Source organism: Microcebus murinus, chromosome 1 (assembly GCF_040939455.1).
Source record: "Microcebus murinus isolate Inina chromosome 1, M.murinus_Inina_mat1.0, whole genome shotgun sequence".
NCBI lineage: Eukaryota > Metazoa > Chordata > Mammalia > Primates > Cheirogaleidae > Microcebus > Microcebus murinus.
Window position 1 is genome coordinate 81,260,001 of NC_134104.1, and position 23,504 is coordinate 81,283,504.

At 36.2% G+C, this 23,504-nt stretch overlaps 1 long non-coding RNA gene across 1 annotated transcript in view; it reads left to right on the forward strand.

Moving 5' to 3' along the window:
* Window positions 1–23,504, forward strand: part of LOC105855801 (uncharacterized) — a 201,180-nt gene that overhangs the window by 49,473 nt on the left and 128,203 nt on the right. Inside the window, exons 2-3 of the long non-coding RNA XR_012919631.1 lie at window positions 2,337–2,450; window positions 6,435–6,590. This is a non-coding gene — a long non-coding RNA (uncharacterized LOC105855801). The remainder of the gene's footprint in view (window positions 1–2,336; window positions 2,451–6,434; window positions 6,591–23,504) is intronic.

Sequence of the window (23,504 nt, forward strand, 5' to 3'; positions counted from 1 at the left end):
AGAGATAGATTACCCTTTTTGTTTTGAGCAAACTTGAAGTATAATTCAGTATTTTTTAATAATTAAAAATGTAAACTAAGACATTATAGGGCTACAGGAATTCATTTGTTTCCATATTGTGTATACATGCTTTTGCCCCAAACAGCAGAGCTGAATTGTTGTAACAAAGACCATATATCCCTCAAAACCTAAAATCAGATCTGCTTATTTATTTTAGGTTATAGAGAAGTCCTTCTCCTGTGGGGATCCCTTAGCCTCTTTTAATTGACTGTATGTGTTGATTACCATGTTTAACATGGTATCTATCCATCATATGTTGATAATCTAGTTTAACTTAGAAAACAATATTATTTCACTCACTACCAAGTTGGAGAGAGGTTTTTCTCCATAGTGCCCAATATGAACAACATTATATTTGGTGTACATAACTTCCATTTAATATGACTAAACAATCATAACACCCTATTTCAGACCATGGAGTCCTCAATCTTTTGCATCACAAGATGTTAATGGTGATATTTAAGTGGCGAATCTGAGCTAGAGCCTTTTTTAAATGACACTGTGGTAACTCAGAGGTTAGAGGTGACACTGTGTCTATGCATAAGCTTTTGGTCAATCCTCCTCTCTCCACAGAGATTTCTACAGACCATAGGGAGAGAGAAAAGTACTGGCAAGTGCTCTGTGCGCAATCATCTGCAACATCTATAGGTGGATTCTAGGTGATCTTTAGAGGAGTCCTGCTCTAGCCACTCCAATCTAAAAGAACTTTGTGTAATTATAGCAACTCTATTCCATTTCTCACTGATATCACACACTGATTCCCTAGTCTTGGTTCATTGCTTATTATTATTGCATGAAATTATGCCATAGCATTTTAGAAGATTTCCCTGCAAATTTCATTTTAAATATAACTCTACAACCAAGAGGAGTAGCATTGAGAGAGAACTGGACCTATGTCCTAGTACTAATTACTGTGTCACCATGACCACATCAATTACTTTATCAATAAAATATAGAAGGTGATTTCAGATCACATGCTCTCCATGACCCTTCCAGCTTTAAAGCACTAAGCTCAACTGAAATGTTTCTGTAAGATACACATAAGAATGGGGTTCATTTCTTTATTACCACATTCTGCCATATGCTACTTGGAACTTTGGCTTTTATTTCTTTTCCTCAATGTTCTTTTTACTTGTTTACAACTCTGTTCTCAATTTTATTCATTAAAAATGCTTTGGAGCAGATAGCTTATTTAATTTGATATCCCTCAAGGTTTTGTATAAAGGGGCTATCCAATAGATGTTGGTTGAATTGAATTAGTGTGGGAGTACTATTAAAACAAATAACTTTGAGATAGCAGTATCTTAGAAGTTTAAGAGGTTGTAATCCTGCACAATAAGGTAAGACTTTGACAAGCCAGTCAATTGGATGTGTGGCAATTTCTGGTATCATATTGCAATTACTGCATTCTATAAAATTATAAAATAATTTTGTTTCTCTGGAAACACTAAAAGAGTAATTTGACTTGAATTTCTTAATGGTTCATTATATTGCTAATAATTAAAAACTTCTAATAGTTTTATAATTAGATGCTATCTAAAGGATTAAGAAAATGTTTGCATTGAGAATTTTGGAATTGGAATTTTAACATTATTCATAGCTTGTGGAAAGGAAGATGGCCCATCTGGAATAATGTCAATATCACACTTGTCATACTTACATACACTTTGTTGTATTTAAGAACAATCTCAAGTAAGATATTTTCTTCCTTTAATACATTTCCATGTATGTGCAATGTTTTTGATCAGAAAACAAAAAAGTAGCAGTGGGTGGGAATGGGGGGAGTTGAACGTAGAGTTGGTGCCAACAGATGCAAAAATGCCGTGGAAATCTTTGGCCCAGAAATAATAGCTTACCAAAACACACACACGCACACACACATACACAGAGTTGTTGGACTCTTGAACAGATACACAGCCGTCTGTATAGACAACAGTGCTGTTGGCCAAGAGTCTCGGAGGCAGGCCAACCTCCCATCCAGATGCCACTGCCAGTGAGGAGCCGTTTGGCATCTAGTCCTCCGGCTGCCAACCTCTCTCCCACTCTCTGGCATGAATTTTTACAGGGGCTGCTCAAATAAATTAAGACTCTGAAGAGTTCTGTATTAATATGATGCAACAATGCAGAACACAGTGCCATAGGAGCTCTTTATGTTATTTGAATACTTTTATCCATTTATTTTTTTTAAGCTGCAAAGAAGCTTGACTTCTAGACATTTGCTCACAGATAAATGCACATGCTTTGGAAGTTAGAGTGATATTTTGATTTATCCACAGAGCCAACTCTCCTCAACCTAGAAATACTTTGAGAATTTTTAAAGAACAAGCAATTGAAAACACACATACTCCCCCAAGAAAGGAAGAAAAGAAGAAAGAAAAAAGAACAGATAAGTAAAGAAAAAAAGACTAAAAACCAAAATATACTAATCTTTTTGGGAGAGTGAAAGATGTTGTTGACATCTCTTTAGCCCTAGCAAAAGTACATGCTGAAAAAATTTCCTACTGGTCAGAAGACTACACTAAAAACATTTTTTTCCAGTGACAATTGAATAGGTATCAATATATATCTGTGATAGTTCTCCTGAAGCATTACTAACTTCTCAGAAAAAAAAAAAAATCAACATGCGCACTGTCTCCTCAACTTGTATTCTCATCAAATTCCAATTTTTGCATTTGTAAGGGTCTACCTATCAACTTCCCAAGCCCCTCCCACCAGAAGACTCTTCTTTACCTACTGCCTATTTATTCCTTCACTCATATCTGGGAGGGTGGGCAGCCAGACAGACCTGATGAAAGAACTGGCTTCATTTCTGTAGCTACTTTGCAAGTGCAAAGTTTTTTTTTTTTTTTTTGAGACAGAGTCTCACTTTGTTGCCCAGGCTAGAGTGAGTGCCATGGTGTCAGCCTAGCTCACAGCAACCTCAAACTCCTGGGCTTAAGCAATCCTGCTGCCTCAGCCTCCCGAGTAGCTGGGACTACAGGCATGTGCCACCATGCCCGGCTAATTTTTTCTATATATATATTAGTTGGCCAATTAATTTCTTTCTATTTATAGTACAGACGGGTCTCGCTCTTGCTCAGGCTGGTTTCGAACTTCTGACCTCGAGCAATCCGCCCACCTCTGCCTCCCAGAGAGCTAGGATTACAGGCGTGAGCCACCACGACCGGCCTGAGAGCAAAGTTTTGAGATTCATCTGATCAAAGGGAGAATTATCAGAGGATGGCATAATATCTGATGATTTTGATGAATTCAGAAAGATGCCATAATTAAAATCACATATTTAATTTGCACAATAAATAGTAATCTCAAATTTAAATTTCTGTTATGTCAAAATAAAACATCAAACTGCTATTGCATGCAAGAAAAAAGGAAAAACAAAGAGGTCAGGCTTACATTGCCTTCCTTGGCTTTGCGAGCTAATTTTGTATAAATGTAATATTGAAGTAGAGTAATGGTTTTTGTACACTTCATATGGTTTCTCCAGTTTGCTCAGAAATATACAATGAACTCTTGAGGTTGACTTGTTAGTTTCAGTCACAAAGTAAGTGATCTTAACCATACAAGAAGCAATGTTTTCCCTGGGTACTTTTAGTGGTGCTGTCATATTAACTTAACTTGAAGCAACATTAATTGCTCTCAGATCTCTAAGTATCATTGACATTGATAAATCATCCTTAGAGAGGCGTGAACAAATGAATCAAATGCTCATCACCACACTTGGAAAAGATAAACATTTTTACAACAAGGAATAATACATCAGGCAGCCTACTTATGTAACTCTGTGTCACATAACGGTTTCTTGATGAGCCATATAACCCTACCCAGGTACAAATTGTGTGACTAACACAAAAGAGACAGCTTAATCATAGAAAAGCATGCAGCCAAGGTACATGGTAGAAAATATAATATTTCATTTCTTTTTGGACAAAAATATCTATTTGATCATTACAGTCAAGGGTAACTATTTGTTTCCTGACTGTGCATTAATATCGACAAAATCTTCTGTTTTCCCATTGTATAAATGTGATGAAATTGTTACCAGTTACACCGAAGTGATATTTTCCCAATTAAAATTCTTCCGATTGTAAAATGCTTTGCTATGTAGAAAAGTAATAGCTATACAAAAATATGGATAATGGCTATATTAGTTGTCTAATGTCTTCTTAAGAATTTTCTATCTTGTGAGCCTAAAAGAAGCCTGCGTTATTTACTCTGTATTGTCTTTTTTCTGTGTGATTTCACAAACTAACCCCACATTTTAGAAAAAAACAAGTTGTTTTTACTATATAATTCTCCATTTTCTGTTTTAAAGAAAGAGAATATGATTTATCTTTCTTTGGAAACAGTTAACTTCTAAGAAGAACATCTTTTCCCTCTGTGAGATGAGGAAAAGGGCTAAATTAATGGACAGATAGTTGTCCTCTTTCCACTGATTGGGGCAAGAGAAGCAGCACCTGTCAGCATTCCTGTTTCCCTCTGCCCTTCCTTTATCTGTCTTTGAGCACCAGCTTTCCCTTTATCCTTCCGTGGACCATCTGTGTGCCTGCAAACATCTAGAGAGACATCAGCAGATCCCAGCAGTGGCCACAACAGCTGCCTGGTCCTTCCTAACTGAATGAAAACCCCAAATTGCCAAGATTGCAAATAATCTCCTTCCTTTTCACAGACATATGCTACCTGGAAGCCTTACAATAAATTTTGGATTTCCAGCAGCACTTTATAGACCTTCAGCAATTACTTGTGTTTGCATTTTTATGCCTTTATCTGATTACTTGTGATGGCATTTTCAAATTATATTCTATAAGCATTAATTTTGAAAAATGTTAACAATTCGTTAAGTGCTTAGTATTATGCTTTACATGCATTTTTTTTCTTCCAATGCTTACAATGTTTTAATGTTTGATTAATATTATTTCTATTTTATGGATGAGAGAAGTAAAGGTTAGAGAAGTTAAGTAATAGCTAGGCAGCTGAATTGGGCAATGTGACTCCAGAGCTCACAGTCCTACAGAGCATAGCTGTTAGGTGAAATGGATTTGGAGGTCAGTGAATTGGGAAACGCAGAGATAAACCAAGCTAAACAAACTTCTTTCTTGCAAGATTTCTCAGAGCCTTTAATATATATGCCCATTAACATTGACTCTCTAAGGTGGAATATAGTATGCGATCTTTCTCAAAACTTATTGATCTCTATTGCTCTCTTATGTAATTAGTATTTCCCAGCCAGATAGCACTTTGGGAAAATGCCTTGGTATGTACCTTTAGAAGCAGAATTGTTGGGTCAACACAATTATGCTTTCTACTGATTTCTTTTAAAATTCTGAATGAGTCACTATTCTTTAGCAAATGAGAATCCCAGAGATTAATGATGGCACAGGGGGTGGGGGGAATATGATCTAGAAAATATAGTAGGAGAAACGAATGTGAATCCCCAGGTTTTTTTCTTTTTTCTATACTCCACTTCTAGGAGAAAAAGTTTATACGATCTGAAGAGAAACCAGAGTATTAATTCTAGGAGAGAGAGCCAAGTAAGAAAAAGAAATGGTGATGTTAATGCTCCATATTTACAGTATGCAGAGAACTCTTCAATACATTATCTCATTTGACTTAAACAACAACTCACATTATAGGAAAGGTAATGAGATCAGAAAGATTTAAAAGCCAGGAAATGGTAAGGCCTGAGACTCAAACCTCTGACTTCTAGTCTAATTATTTTTTTCACAATTTTATTAGTACTTTTAAAAAATTGATTTCCAAGGAATGTGCTTTAATCAGGTAATGTTCAAGCCCATGTTTAAAACCTCCAACACCTGTGGTTCAGAAATAACCGCTAATTAGGGCAGAGATACTCATGCTAATGAAAGGAGCTCAGCATACAAGTGCTTGAGCCTGAAACGTCTAGTTTCAAATTCTGGTTTTGCCTCTCACTATTGCTATAGCTCTGGGCAAATAATTTAATCTCTTATTAAGTTTCTTAATCACCAAAAGAAAATCAAATTATATTATGAAATTGTACCTATGAAGATAAATGGTCAACATGTTTTTTGTTTAAGTTTTCAGAAAAAGGATGGAAACAATATTTTTCATTAATATTCAGTTAATGAGAAATATTTAACTAACCAGAGTATCTTGTTTCTCAAAATGGTTTTCTTAATCAGTGTTTGACTTTCTCCAGAGACTTTCCTGATTTATACACACTGTGATTTAAATGTTTGTGTCCCCTCCAAAATACATATGTTGAAATTTCATCACCAGTGTGATGATATTAAGAGGCAGAGCCTTTAGGAGGTGACTAAGTCACGAGGGCGGAATACTCAAGAATGGGATTAGCATCCTTATTAAAGAGGATCAAGAAAGTTATTTGCTCCTTTTAGCCCTTTTGCTGTTCCACCTTCCGCCATGTGAATACGCCCGCAGTGTGTCCCCTCCAGAGACTGCAGCACCAAGGCGCCACCTTGGAAGAGACCCGGCCCTCACCAGACAAACAACCTGCTGGTTCCTTGGTCTTGGACTTCTCAGCCTCCAGAACTGTGAGAAATAAATTTTTATTATTTATAAATTTCCCAGTCTCAGGTATTTTGTTATAGCAGTACAAATGGAAATACCTTTTAAAGTTTTTCAGGTGTTTATATTTAAAAGGAGGTAATATTAATTATAATAATGTTCTCATTAATTTATGCTTTTTATAGTAATGATTTCCCTAGATATTTATATTAGTTACTCTAGTTACTTTTTCATAATGTTATTATTATTATTATTTTTGAGGCAGGGTCTTGCTGTATTGTCCAGACTAGAGTGCAGTGGTGTGATCGTAATTCATTGCAGACTCAAACTCCTGGGCTCAGTTGATGATCCTCTGCTTCAGCTCCCAAGTAGCTGGGACAACAAGTATGTGCCACCGTGCCTGGCTAATTTTCAAAATTTTTGTAGAGATAGGGTCTTGCTATGTTGCCCAGGCTTGTCTTATACTCATGGACTCAAGCAATCCTCCTGCCTTGGCCTCCCAAAGTGTTTGGATTGATTACAGGCACAAACTACCATTCTCAAATACAAATTTAATATTTTTTTTTTAGCTGACATATATGTAAAAGCGTAGGGCCAAAGTTACCCAAACTTTCTTGGTATTTTTTTTTTTTATGACACCCAGGCCAAAGGAAATACTTACTAGCTTCATTTACTAAGTAGTAAGTTCCAGTGAAATTAATAAGTAATTATGTCTTAACGACTTCGCAGCCTTTGAAAAAGTAACATGCACACATACATATATACATAAATTGAAAGAAAAAGTACTTAGAGCTTTATTTATTTTTTTGAGACAGTCTCGCTCTGTCACCTGGACTAGAGTGCTGTGGCATCAGCCTAGCTCACAGCAACCTCACTCCTGGGCTCAAGTATTCCTCCTGCCTCAGCCTCCCTAGTAGCTGGGACTACAGGCACGCGCTACTAGCTGGCTAATTTTTTTCTATTTTTAGTTGCCTGGCTAATTTTTTCTACTTTTTGAGCAGAGATGGAATCTTGCTCTTGCTCTGGCTGGTCTTAAACTCCTGAGCTCAAGCAATCCTCCCACCTCGGCCTCCCAGAATGCTAGGATTACAGGTGTGAGCCACTGTGCCCTGGCCATTTACAGTTTATTTTTAAATAATTTCAATTACTAATGGGATTTGTATACCCGTTGACCAATGCAAAACTTCTCAATGGTTGGAATCAGATTGATTCCCACCATCCTCATTTCCCATTACAGATTGATTTTTCAAATCAAAGCAACCACAGAAAACTTAGCTTTACAAATATATGAAATTATCAAAAGGAATGTTGTTTGATCTAATGTTAAAACTATGAACTACCTAGAGCTGGTAGTTTATACAGTGTCTATTTCCCTCAAAATATAAAATATCCCCTGAAAGTTCACTATGGTACCATGGGGCACCTCTGCACACAGTTTTAGAGCTATAGGATTAGAGTATTATATACATAATATCCTACCTTTTATCATAAAGTGTTTAAGTATTCAAGCTGTATTATTATGTATGTGTTTGTGTGAATGAGAGAGGAAGAGAGAGGGAAAGAGAGAAACCCTACTATTTAAAACCCAAGCTGACTGAAGTCATTTTCCTCTTCTAAGGAACTTGGCCTAATTCATATAAGGAGTGCAAAACATCTATACTAATCTTTTCCTCTGGGTAGAGAGAAGAAAAAAGAGTGAGACACAGTATAAGAATGAGTCTGTTGATATGCAGTGGAATGCCAGAATCTACTTTAGAATAGATCAATAAGAGCTGAACTTCTCTGCATATTAAAGTGAGCAGTGAGGTGAAAGAGAGAGAGGAGGATATGCAATATGGTGGGAGATTGGACCCCCAAGCAGTACAAATGGCCAAGAGTGTGTCTTTTTGTGATTTTTTTTTTTTTTGAGAATAATAAATCTGATACTCTACTTTGTTGTTCCTGGATTATAAACACAAACCATCTTCCAGACCTTCAGTGTAGTGCGCTCTTTGTACATGCCTTGTGTGAGTGGGTTTTTGGTAAAAATCAGAGAGAGCTGGGATTTACCTTTGGATCAGCCCAGAAGAGAGAGTAAAGCGGTGATGCCCAAGTGACATTGAGAACTCTGTGGAGTTAGGCTCTCAAAGCCAGAGTGACCATAACAACAACCAAGTTACCAAGTATGCCCAGAAATCTTGGGGAAGATAGAGGGGGGCGGGCTTGAGAAGAGATGCTGACAGGCTGACTTAGGGCTTGGTAGATCATGAGGAATTGGGCAAAGGGCCACACCTTGGGGGTAGGGGTAAAGAGTCATTTGCTATAAAAACTGGAGCTCTGCTGATAATGTTAATCTAGTGGGCAGAGCTGAGATTAGAGACTAGAGTGTTTGTAGTGAGTCAAAAGACCCAGCAAGTGGAGGGCCAAGGCAGGTGTGTAGACTGAATTCATAGATAGAAATGACATAAATCATGATCTAAGAAAGCAGAACTGTCCAGGTCAGCAGCAGAGATTGTATATCAAATACTTGCCAGAATTAGGAGTGATTACTTCCTCTGGCCAAGCCTAACTATTATTTCATTAGATGAACAATGACACAGAAATTTCAGTACTATAAGAGATCCAGAGACCAGGCAAATAATTATTTTATATTCCAGTTATTCTCTACTCAAGACATTATGATATCCAACACTCCTTCAGGAAAAAACCTCTCTGAAAACTAGGAATAGAATGGAAGTTGCTTAACATGATAAAAGTCATTTATGAAAAAGTCACAGCTACATCATAGTCAATGATGGAAGACTGAAAGCTTTACCCTTAACATCAAGTACAAGACAAGGATGTTTGTTTTCCTTCCTGCTATTCAATATTATAGTGGAAATTGTAGCCAGAGTAATTAGATAAGAAAAAAAAGAAATTCAAGGCATCCACATTGGAAAAAAGAAGTAAAACTATCTCTATTGACTAATGATATGATGCTATACATAGAAAATGCCAAAGAATACACAAGAAAACTACTAGGGCTAATAAAAAAATTCAGAAAGTTATAGTATAGCATCAACTCACAAAAATCAGTTGTGTTTTTACTGCAATATCAATGAACAATCTGGAAAGGAAATTGAGAAAGCAATTCTATTTACAATAGCATCTAAAAGAATAAAAGACACAGAAATGAATTTAACCAAAGAGTAAAAGACTTGGCCGGGCGCGGTGGCTCACGCCTGTAATCCTAGCACTCTGGGAGGCCGAGGCGGGCGGATTGCTCGAGGTCAGGAGTTCAAAACCAGCCTGAGCAAGACCCCCTCTCTACTAAAAATAGAAAGAAATTAATTGGACAATTAAAAATATATATACAAAAAAATTAGCCGGGCATGGTGGCACATGCCTGTAGTCCCAGCTACTTGGGAGGCTGAGACAGGAGGATCGCCTGAGCCCAGGAGTTTGAGGTTGCTGTGAGCTAGGCTGACGCCATGGCACTCACTCTAGCCTGGGCAACAAAGTGAGACTCTGTCTCAAAAAAAAATAAATAAATAAAAAAAAAAAAAAAAAAAGACTTGTACACTGAAAACTAGAAACATTTCTGAAAGAAAGTGAAGAAGACCTAAACAAATAGACAATCTATGTTCATGAATAGAAAGATTTATATGGTTAAATTGTCAATGCTATTCAAAGCTATTTACTGATTCAGTGCAATCCTTATCAAAATTCTAAAAGCCATTTTTGCAGAAATGAGAAAGCCAATCCTCACATTCATTTGGAATTGCAAGGAGCCCTAAATTGCCAAAACAATCTCAAAAAAGAACAAACAAGTACTCACATATCTGATTTAAAAACTTGCCTTAAAATTAAATTTCCATTGAAAATATATTAATATGATAATCAAATTACTATGGTTCTAGTATAAAAATAGATATATACACCAATGGAACAGAATTGAGAGTCTAGAAATAAACCCAACAAACATCTATGGCCAATTGATTTTTGACAAGGGTACCAAGTCCATTCAATGGAGAAAGAACAATCTCTTCAACAGATGGTGTTGGGACAACTAAATTTCCACATGCAAGGGAATGGAGATGGACCCCTACCTCATATACTATCTACAAAAATTAATTAGAAATGTATCAACAATCTAAATAGTAGAACTAAAACTATAAACTTTCAGAGGAAAACTAAAAGGAATAAATCTTCATGACCTCAAATTTGGCAACAGATTCTTAGATATGACACAAAACATATGAGCAACAAAAAAGAAAATAGATATGTTGGACTTCATCAAACAAACACTTTTGTGAATCAAAAGACATTGTCAAGAAAGTGAAAAGACAACCTACATAATGAGAGAAAATATTCGCCAAACATTTATCTGATAAGGGTTTAATATCCAGAATACAGGAAGAACTCCTACAACTCAACAACAAAGGGACAAAGGACTCAATTTTAAAAAATGGGCAAAGGACTTAAATAGACATTTATCTTAAGAAAATACAAAAATAATCAATAAGCACATGAAATGGTGCCTAACATCATTGACATTAAGGAAGTGCAAATAAAAGCCACAATTAAGTACCCATTCACACCTATTAGAATAGCTATAAAAGATATATACACACAGACACACGCAGAAAATTACAAATGTTGGCAAGGATGTGGAGAAATCGGACAACTCATACATCAAAACTAAACACAGAATTATCATATGACTCAGAAATTCCACTCCTAGTACCTAGGTATAGACCCAAAAGAACTGAAAACAGGAACTCATGTGAAAGTTGATGGCAGTAGTATTTACAATAGCTACAAGGGATATAACCCGAGTATCCATCAATAGATGAATGGATAAGCAAAATGTAGTGTGTGTGTGTGTGTGTGTGTGTGTGTGTGTGTGTATATGAATATTATTCAGCTATAAAAACAAATGATCTTCTGATGCATGCTAGAACATGGACAAACCTTGAAAAAAATTTGCTAAGTGAAATAAGCTAGACAGAAAAGGTCAAATTGTTGATTCTATTTATATAAAATATCTAGAATAAGCACATTTAAAGATACAGAAAGTAGAATATAGGTTATCAAACATGGGGTGTTATTGCTTGATGGGTATAGAGTTTCTGTTTGGGATGATGAAAATGTTTTAGAAAATAGTGATGATGGTTGTACCCATTGTAAATGTAATTAATGCCAATAAACTGTATACTTAAAACAGTAGTAGTTGCAAATTGTATGTTATATATATGTTTTACTACAATAAGAATTTTCCAAAAATTTTGGGGCAACATTATTTAGTGAAGCTGAGGGAGCAGATAAGTATTAGAAAAATTAGTGTGTGTTTTAAGGTTTTATAATTCTTAAGATGGGAAAAATCTAAATAAACCACATGATCAAAACCCTCCAAATATTATTATATAGCATTCAGATATCATCACATTAGTTTCAGACTCCTGCTTTCTCCTTCTTCTTCATAAGTCTAAGCATGTCTACATTCTCTAGATTTTAAGTAGTCTGGACTTTCAAAAGCATGGGAGCCACTCTGGTCATTTTTGATTGACAATGATGCCATCCGTTATCTCATTGGTGGGGCTTAATGAACAAGTTTCTCTTAGTTCTTTGGTTGTAACATTAAACTGAAAGCTGAGAAACTTTTGGACAAAGATTTCCCAAAAGAAAGTTGCAAGCCTTATCCTTTTCATGAATTCAGTGATGAGAAAAATTTTTTTCTGAACAAAAAGTGGACATGGAACTTAATAGGACTTCCTTGAGAATATTAACAATCATCATTTATTGTTTTTCCTCAGGAGGGTTTATAAAATGGAGTTTGATCAAAGGTTCTTAGAGCAGATTGTGATGTGGGAAATCTGGTTACCTGGGACTTGGGGCTGGAATGAAGGATATTTGAGGTCAACCAGGTAGGATCTAGGCAATGGGTGCTGGGCAGTGTGTGAGCCTTGTAGGAGTGGGCTGAGCAGCTGGGCCAGAACCCAGACAGCAGGTGCCTGAGCAACAGGTCATTTGCTGGGGGAGACAAGAATGATAAGCAGCAAAGCTAACATTGATAGTCTCTTGTGATGGATATGAATTCTTTTGAATGAAATGGATTTAAAGAAATGATTTAGGCTGGGCGCGGTGGCTCACGCCTGTAATCCTAGCTCTCTGGGAGGCCAAGGCAGGCGGATTGCTCGAGGTCAGGAGTTCAAAACCAGCCTGAGCAAGAGCGAGACCCTGTCTCTACTATAAATAGAAAGAAATTAATTGGCCAACTAATATATATAGAAAAAATTAGCCGGGCACGGTGTCACATGCCAGTAGTCCCAGTTACTCGGGAGGCTGAGGCAGCAGGATTGCTTGAGCCCAGGAGTTTGAGGTTGCTGTGAGCTAGGCTGACGCCACGGCACTCACTCTAGCCTGGGCAACAAAGCAAGACTCTGTCTCAAAAAAAAAAAAAAAAAAAAAAAAAAAGAAATGATTTAAATAATGCTTCCTGCTTGGGGTTGAACATAAACACACTTGAATCTATGGGTGAGGGTAGGGAGACAGCCTGGGCTAAAGGAAAATGGTAAAAGAAGAACCGTAAGTGCTGTTATGTATACAAAAATATATCATCAACGGTAAAGAACTAATCAAATCTCAGTACTCTGGGAGCTCGTGGACGAAGAATTTAAGAGAGATTCTTCAGTGGAAGATTCTGGTCATCTTGGAAGCCCTGCTGGCAAACCAAAGAAGAAAGTAACTTCATGTATCACTATATTACATCAACGTGGTAAGCATTGGGGTCTTAAAAGGAAAAAACAAAGGTTCAAATGGTATGTTTTTAAGCTAGAAAAAAGACTACCTCCCTGATTTTAATTGCAAATTTTTAGGCTCTTTAAAAACAGGTATTTCATTTGCAGTTTCAGGGAAAAAAAAAACTCTCCACAAAATAAAGAAGACGTCCTGTATGACATAACCCAAAATAGATTCGGAGTTGTCCTAGTAAAGAAGGATATTGATTTGGTGTAAATGTCTACTTGCCTTAGTAGCCAAGTGCTAATATTGAGAAGTTACCATATGCTAGGAAATGTTCTAGGTACTTTAAATGTATCAAGTTATTTAATGCTCACTCTGAGCTAGGTGCTGCTATTATCCTCACCCTGGAGGTGAAGAAATTGAAATGTGGAGAGATCAAATAACTTGCCCAAGAGCCCACAGCAAGTCACAGGGTCAATGTTTCAATGCCAGTATCTAGCTCCAGAGTCCACGCTTTTAACCACTGCATTATCGCAACTAACGAGAAAGGCCTCTGTTGGCGCAGAGCAGTGATGCCAAGTCGGGGCTTCTAAAGTGTGACTCAAAAGACATCGGTCTCTAAATATGTTTCATGGCAGAAAAAGGATCCACAGGTGAAATGCTGAACATTATATTTCCATCTTTTTCCCCACTCATTGAAGAGCCATAGCAAGTACTAGTATTAAAGGCTTTGAAAATTTTGTCATAATAAATCTCCTAATAATTGGTTGCACTAACCATAGGATCTTCATTTGTATAATATCTGATTGCTATATCTCAGAGTCAGTACTGTATGAGCTACATTTTGGAAAATACTGCATTAAAATATACAAATCCTATGGTAATAACTGGCATGTTACATAGATACCTGTTGCTAACAGTTTCTCTGACCAATGCAAATCTGAAAGCCTGTTCTTGAGAATCATATGTAGTTAACAGGCCAAATCCATTATTGAGATTTAGTAAAATGGGCCTTAAAGATAAAACCTTACACTGTGCCTCGATCAAGGAAATACTACCCAAATTATATTTTTCTTTTTCCAGGTTTAGAGATCTCTTTTCTATCTGTTTTGATTTTACTTTTCCCACATTCTTCTGGTTTTATGCTGGTCTACATTGGAATTGGTCATTTTCTTATTTTGTGATCTCTTACTAATTGCAGATTACTTTTGGACTCTGTTAACATAATCTTCCAAATTCACTTAAAGGAATATGTCTTTATCAATTGATTTTAATGCAAATTTGTTCTTTCCAATACAGAAAATATGAGAAATAAAATGTCTTTAAATATGTATAAGCATCTTAAGTCTGTGTTCTCTGACATGCTTCAGTGATAGAGGAGGGAGATGGTTAGACTATTCCTTTTTGGCTAAAAGAGTAATTTCTGAATTGGTTGTGACCTAAAAATGGATTTCCCCCAAAGGCTAAACACACGAGCCCTGTGAAACATCCCATCCTCTGCCTCCCAACCCTTTGAACATCCTTTTGCCCAATTTTTCAGGATCTGGTCCCTTTAAACCACTTTCTTCTGCATTTTATAGTCTTTACACTGTTTTCCATAAGACTGATACTACTATTAGGTAACACATGGTAGTTTAAAAACATTATGTGATTATGTGATAATATTCTCTCTCCACTAATGTCCTGACAGTGTTATGAACATCGAAACCATTACTTCTTTATAAAAATGAATTTAAGAGATACAATTTCCATGAGTGAACATAAAATGATGACAGAGACCACAAGCCACAGAAATAAATCAGTCTTATTGTCTCATAGTCATATCACAAGTGAATTTTCTGTTTGGGGATGGCAGGAGTTTGGAGGAATATAAATACCTCTCTAATTTTTTTTAATCTACTATGTTCACCTGTGTGGGCATAGTCTTTTTTGATGTGAGGAATAAGGGTATATTTCTTGCCCTGCCATAGCCCACGCTGGAATTTCCTGTGGACCAGTTACAGATTGTGTGTTTGTGTATATGTGTTTATAAAATGAAAATTTTGAAGGTAAAATAGTAAGAAATATCACCTGTAATCCCACTACCACAAAGAAAAAACCACTATGAATACTTCAGTGACTCTGCTTGCAATATTTTTTTCTATCACGTCTTGACCAGCATTTGGTATAGCATTAAGTTTTTTGTTGCTGTTGTTAATGTGACAGGTAAAACCTTTTCTCCCTTAAATTCCATTTCTTTAATTATAATTGAGCCTGAATATTTCCAATACACAAGTTACTAGCTCTGTTTCTCCTTTTTTCATGTTTCTGGCCCATTTATAATTTTTTTTGCATGTTCGTTTATAAAATTTTGGTTCACTTAACCATTAAAAACAGACTGTGTTTGAATCTTGGTTTCACTAATCACTAACTGTGTGTTTTGGGCAGCTTACTTAAACTTTCTGCTTTTCTAGTTTCTCATCTATGAAGTGAGGTTAATAGCATCTACTTTACAAGGCTCTTATGAACATTAAATGAGTTAATGTATGTAAAGCACAGTGCCTGGCTGCAGCAGACACAACATTATGTGTTCACTATCCATTTCATTTTCCTTGGCATGGAGCTAAGCTGTATTTCCCTGCTCCCTAAAAATCCAGGTAAGGCTATCTGCCTATGTCTCAGCAACAGAATGTAAATAGAAGTGATACATCACTTGCAAGCTGTGGGAAGTAAGAGTCTTCTTTATTCCAGCCACACTGCTAGAAGTGAACAACTCTTGAGATGGCAGAATGGCAGGATGGAATGAAAGTGTTTCCCTAAATCATCATTGAAGGAAAGCCACAAAGAAAAGCCACCTGAGCTATATCTGATTCTATTGATATCAGATATTTTTTATTAAGCAACTGAGATTTGAAAGTTTCCTAATTATAGCAGCTGGAGTTATTTACCCTGCAATACATTTGCACATGGCAAACACCTAAGGAATAGAAGCTATTACCATTATTATTATTATTCACAATAAAAAAGGATGACCAATGTCAGCTTTAGACTCAAATCATACTTAAATTCATTGGCCAGATAGATTAAAACAATTTCCTTTTAACTCTGAAACCTTGTCTCCTTACCCTATTAAGAAAAGCATTCTATATCCTTAGGAGGCTGTATTCACAGGAACTATGAAGGAGTACAGTAAGTATTTTACATTTTATTATAATCAGTTTCGTTTTTTTAAAGTCTTCATCTAACCTGTGCTCCTTAAAGCCACTGGTTCTTATTCATCTGAATAATTGCTTTTATGAAAATGAAATTAATACAATATGTTGGTTGAAGGTACTGGTTAGTAATATTTGACCTATAGTCATAATATGTTTGATCATAATTTTGGGTATTTGTAGACTAACCAACTTAAGTGCATGGACATGTGATCCTATTGAAGTATTGCAATTTATTCACAGACAAATGAGTGGGTATAAGATGCTTAAAGTAGTATATTAGGTAAAAAATTTAATCTCATTTTTAAAAACTCCACATATTCCATGTATATATTTCTGGGAATGAGAAATAATTTCAAAGTACTCTGACATGAAGTATTTTAACATTTTTAAAAAACATTTTCATTAAGAATCTATTCTGTGGCCAGCATTTTATAAATCTGACAGTACCCAGCTGAGGTGAATGGAAGGCAGCAGAGGGCAAAGGAAAGTGCTGGATGATTCTTGGTTGAATTATTTGTGTTCCTTCATGGTGAGAGCTCTGGGGGAATTCTCTCACTTTTCCTCCAATCCTCCAGTTTCTTCCCTTCTCATCTGATCTTCCTTTTCCTCTTGCCCAGATTTTTCACAATGGTAAAATGGCCCAAAGGGCTTTGCTGTGTAATTAGGTGTTAGGAAGCTGAAATCTTAATTGTTTCCTTTCCCTGTATTTATTTGAGTGTGGGCATGACTAACTAACTATGAAAATGGGAGTGAGGAGGACATCTTGTCAGCAAAGGAGGCATATTTGGGGTTGATGGCTTTTCTACTCACAAAAAAGGGCATATAATAAACCTTAATATGAGACACCAGGCACAAGTACTAAGCACAATTAGTAAATGGGTAATTATATTTTCATATTATTATCTCATTTGACCCCCATAGCAGTCTTTCCTGTGAGATGGGGGTGGGGGGACAATATAATGTTCCTTTTTTTTTTGAGACAGAGTTTTTCACTCTGTTGCCCAGGGTAGAGTGCCATGGCATCAACTTAACTCACAGCCACCTCAAACTCCTGGACTTAAGTGATCCGCCTGCCTCAGCCTCCCGAGTAGCTGGGACTACAGGAATATGCCACCATGCCTGGCTAATTTTTTTCTATATATATTTAGTTGGCCAATTAATTTCTTTCTATTTTTAGTAGAGACGGGGTCTCACTCTTGATCAGGCTGGTTTCAAACTCCTGACCTTGAGCCATCCTCCCTCCTCGGCCTTCCAGAGTGCTAGGATTACAGGCGTGAGCCACCACACCCAGCCCTATTATGTTCCTTTTATTGAAGAGAATACAAACGCAGAGATGGCAAGATGGTAATAAGAACTAGTATGTTCATTCTGGTTAAACCTGAATCTACTACACCATGCTAATATTCCAAAAAGTATAGATAACATACCATGGCCAAGTGCCTTAACTGCTGTGTTGACCTCGGGCAAGTTACTTAATCCTTCTGTGCCTCAGTTTCCTCATCTATAAGGTGGGGATAATATAATATTACTGACTTTATAGAGCTATTGGAGAATTAGGTGAGTTAACATATAGAGTCCTGAGAACAGTTACTGGGACATAGTATGATAAAAAAGCATAAACTATTATAATGTGGTAATAATAATTATTCATATTATTCTTAATTAATAAGTGGAAGAATTTGGTTTCAAAAAAAGTCTTATAACTTCAAAACCAGTGCTCTTTTAATGGTAGTGCAGCTGTCTCAGATGATCTCACTATTCCCCAAAAGTCAATTAGGTATCATATGGTACCACAGAATAAAACTAGCATTATATATTATATCAATAGCATTAATTTAGTGCTAAAATGCTAAACAGCTATTTAAATATCATAAGCATACACTAAAGTATGTAGTATTTTTATTTACCTTTAAAGATTCACATGTAGTAAAAATCACTCTCTTAGTTTACTTCTGAGTAGAATTTCATGTGAATATTCTAGAAGAAATTTTTCTAACCTTAGAAGCCAACATAAACACATCTTGATTCACGGATTTAAAAGATACTCTGTAACTTGGATAATAATTCTTATTCATTGATTTATTCACACAAGAAGTATTTACTGAGTTCTTCCTACATTGATAGCATTATGCAGCTCTCTATGAAGAGGAGGAAGAAGTGTCCCTAAGTTTCCCACCCCTCAAAATAAGAAAATATAATAATTTTGCTTTACATTTCCATCTCAGTGCTACCAGATAAACCAGAAGAGGAAAATAATAGGGTTTTTTTTTCCTAAATTCATTTTAAAAGAGGATGTGAAAAGGTTGATAGCGTTAGTGCTTCTCTAATTAGCATGTATTAAAACAACAACAAAATAGTATCCTTTCTCCTACAAAACCTACAACTCAGTTTAATTCTTCAAATATTCACTATAGACACAGCACATCAATGAGCAAGGGTATTCAAATGATATGTATTCAGAGAGAGGTAACGATGAGGTGGGGGAATCGATAATAGCTTTATAAAGGAGGTAGCATGTAAACAGGGTCTTGAAAAGCAGGTAGAATTTTGACAAGTGCTGTTGTTGCAGCGAGTGGGAAAGTTTACTATGCTAGAGAGCTGCTGCACTGTCAGATGTGGTAGCCACTAGCCACGTGTCACTATTTAAATCCAAATTTAAATTAGTTAAGCAGACAAAATTTAAAATTTGGTTCCTCAGTCACACTAGTCACATTTCCAATGCTGTATGGCCGCATGTGGCTAGTGGCTATGGTAGTGGACAGCACAGCGCAGAACATTTCCATCAGAACAGAAAGTTCTATTGGACGGTGCTGCTATGGAAGCAATGGGAATGAAGAAAGGTCAGGAGGTGGAAACAATGAATTATCCAAATCTCTGTTCAAGCCCTTGGAGAAAATACCAGAAATAATAATATATCCACGTATTTCCTTTGCAAATCTAAATTGGAGATACATGCATATGTAAGGATCAATGACTCAATTGTTTCACTGGCTGGTCTGGTTCAATAATCATGCTGAGTTCATACTATAAATCAATAATGAAGACATAAGACTTAACAGGCCTATCTAATTGCTCCATCTATCTGAGCATGCAGATCACAGTGGCTGAACGCCAGGCCCTAGGGCACAGCCAAGTGTGGGTGCTGCTGTTTCTTCTGGCAGGGACCTGTGGTCTGACAGGGTCCACGCTGAATGACTTGGGGTTGTCACAGCTCGCTAACAGCATGTTCAGCATTAAATTATTTACTTCTTTAGATATAGTGGCAGCATGCATTGCAAAACCTAAAAGGTAGTTGGAGATTTAGGGAAACTAAATTCTGAGAAACAAGTCCTGTTATATGAATATGGATGGATGAAACGATGTGTAACCGCAGTCATTGATAAACTTGTGAAATGCAGACTTCATCATTTTGATAAGAGCTGCTATCTTTTTTTTCCAGAAGGGTGGTTTGTCTCAACCACCTAAGCTATAGTGGTGTTTTTATAGAGTCAGCCAGGCGAAGGTTTCACTTACCTTAGGATCCAAACTGACTGAGTTGATTAGGGCCAGGGACTCTAAAACATATGCCTTCATTGGTTAAAAAAATTTAGAAAGTCAGATCATCTGGGGAAATCAAAGCCAACTCGGAATATGCTGAACCTATATTTTTTGGTTGGATGATTCCTCTGTTCCTCTGTTAATTCTAAACTCAATCATTGCTTACAACTTGGCATTAAGTCCTTTAAAATATTATTCAATAAAAATTGATTTTTAATGTGACTTTTAATGGTATTTTTGTGGATACTATCATTAGGCATTTTATTTATACATGCTCATTGGACAACAAATAATTGTCTGCTCTTAAAAGAACTTAAGAGTACCAAGAAAAGGTAGTGAAGCAAGCAGTGAGATATTAACTGTAAATTACTTTTTAAAAGTACGATATACCATTTGGATAATTTATATTGCATATATATTAACATTATTTTTTTAATGAAGAGATCTTATAGAACCATATTCTTCCCCTCCAAAGCCTGCCATTCAGAAGTGTCATCTAAGCATCTTTATAGCTCCCTAATGCCATGGACTGGTGTATAAGAGAGAAAGGAACTGCTAAGCCATGAAAAGTATTTTTGTAATTCTAGTAACATGAACAACTGTTTTCCTGTAATGCTAACCAATGAAATACCAAGAACAAAAATGAAAAAAAATCCTGCATACTAGGAAAACATAGAGTAATACAGATTTAATATTTTTAAGTTTATCAGATTTTTTAAACAACCTCTTCCAAATGAATTTGTCAGATATTTTAAAGAATGTCTTATAATGCTACTTGTTTTTCATTTATTTGATGTTTTTCAACTTTACATTTGCTTGGGACTGTTCCCTCAATAAACTCAGCATTTTTAAAAGATTGAAGGAGAGATCTTTTTTCTTTTCTGAACACAGTCAAATGAGGAAAAAATTAATTTCAGTTTTCTTTATTTTCAGATTGTCCCTATGTTCCATAAATGGGAAAGCATACCGATGACTCAGTCATTTATAGTGTTATTTTGCTGGTTCATGCTACCTCAGCGGAAAGTAACAGTCTAATTCTTTTTCCTTGCATGATAAAAATCTATTACATTTATTGGCAAACCTACCAATCTACAGGCACTTATTTATTTTAGGATAATCTGGGTCCTGAAACACTATTTATGACATGTACCTTTAACTGGATTGCAAGAACAGAATACACACAAGTCATTTTTTTTTCCCAGTTTCATAATTTTGGCATTCATACATTATTTAGACAAGCTTAGGCTGCCTTTGCTTGGCTATGATAGATATTTTAGAATATCTCTGACTCATGAATATAAATAGTTGTGCAAAATAAATTTTATAAAACCAGAGCTGGTGACAAAAATCACCTAGAGATCAACAACTCTGAAAGAATCTAGTGTCACATTCCTTAGAATGTCAGATTAAACTAACATGTGCCAGTCAATATTGCTACACTGCGACCCTTGATGCCTCCTAAGCAAAACTATTAAGTCCAACATTCTCTCCTGTAAGCACTTATCTGTAAGGATGGCTAACATGTCCTCTGAAGCAGATATTGAAACTGATTGGACAATAGGTAGATACCAGACAGGGGCCTGGGGGCGACCTCCAGAAATAGGGGGAGAAAATCTTAATCTGCAACACAATGCCGTTCTCTTGAAACCCTATCATTTTCACTTCCCATGTGTCTGCTGCCTGACTGTGAATGGATTTGAAAAGGAATGGTTAGTGCTGAAAATTGGATCAGAGCTAACATTCTCTCATTTTTATCAGCAGCTGCCAAAGGTCATCTGACATAATAGCTGATGAATTCAAGCCCAGTGGATTTCATTTGCAATTTTCAATTTACTGAGGCCTCCAAACCCCACGGTGATAAAAGCTTCCCCTATCGTGGCCTGTCACAAACATCAAGAAACTGCACAAACCCACAAGAAAGAAAAAAGAGAAAGCTGTGCATCATCACAGCTACAGATAAGGAGAACAGGAAGAAATGGTATCATGCAGGAAGGTGGGGAGCAGCCTGTGTGGCTAGTTCTCCAAATGCCAATTGAAAGGAAAACAAGCAAATAACTTGAAGAACAAGCAAATAACCTCCATAGAATAACATTATGTTTCTCTGGAGCTTTTGTGTGAAAATTGTCTTCTAATCTCTTACTTGACATGCTCCCAAACAAAAATGTGAGTGCAAATATGAAAATAAATAAATGAATAAATAATAATCCTTGCTTATTTGGCCATTGGAAAGCATGCTCTCTATGCTGTATTTACCATGGTTTTACTTTACAAAATGCATGCTGCTAGAGGAAATTTTATCATGGAAATGTAGGTGGGCACTAAGACATCATTTGTTTTATTGCACAGAAATGGTGGATCTTTTGATTGATTTGCCAGGGCAGTCAAAGGAATGACATAGCAACTACTTGTAAGTAGATCTAGATACAGTGAGGATCAAAGATGCATTAGCAAGAGGAAGAAAGCCACTTTTTCCCCTTGTCAAGCTATTTACAATGAACTTACGCAGGATCCTATTCCCAGCAATTGTTCAAATTGAGAAAACCATATGCATGTTTCTTGGAGAACAGCAAATTTGCAAACTGAGCAGGTCACCTTCATCCTATTCCACTACGATAGCCCAGAAAAATAGAAAGCAAAGAGATAACCACTATTTGAGGTGTAACTGCTGAGAGAATTTAATTTCTGGATGTCTGGATCCCATTTCTACCAAATAGATTCAGGAAGGCTTATGAAATTGGTCTGATAGACCAAGAAGACTTGGCAGTGGGCATCCAGCAACTTGCCTAATGGCACAATTTCTCATGACACTTGAAAAGGAAACATGAGAATGATGTCAACAGGACCAGGATATTTAACATCATTTGTGTATTGGTAACTATGAGAAAATCACAATTTGGAATGGAAAAGAGAATAATTCCTGCTTGAACTGATGGGGTTGTGAGGAGATTGCCTATTGTTGAGTTATTTTTTAAATTGTCACAGCAAACAATAAAGATATAGGTTATTTATCATAACTGAATCCTCAGTTCTTCGAACTAACCTGATTCTTAGGGCTTTCTTTTAGCAAAAAATTTAATGATCTTTTAATTCTTCAAAATCTCAAGATAGATAATAGTTTCCTCAGTAGCTGAAGATGACAGGAATTAACATTTTGAAATAAGAGAAATAAAACTTTATTCTAAAGCTGTAGAAAATGTGGAAAGTAATGATATTTTAGCATTTTAGTGTTTTTTTCTTGTACACAATACTGTGAAGATGCCATTTTTCAAAGGTTGCCTTTGCCCCACCCTTTTTTTTAGTTTCTCTAGATTCAAAGACAACTCTCTATAATTTGCAGTTTCTATGGGTTCTCTTTGAATTGTTAGCATAATACTGAGACCCCAGTGGTAGTAAAAGACTATTTAAAGGAATCTTAATTTAATCAGTCTTCTAAAAAATACATACAATTTGGTGAGGGTTTTTCATTATCACTGTTCTTCTATGGCAGTGATATAAGGCAAGCTATAC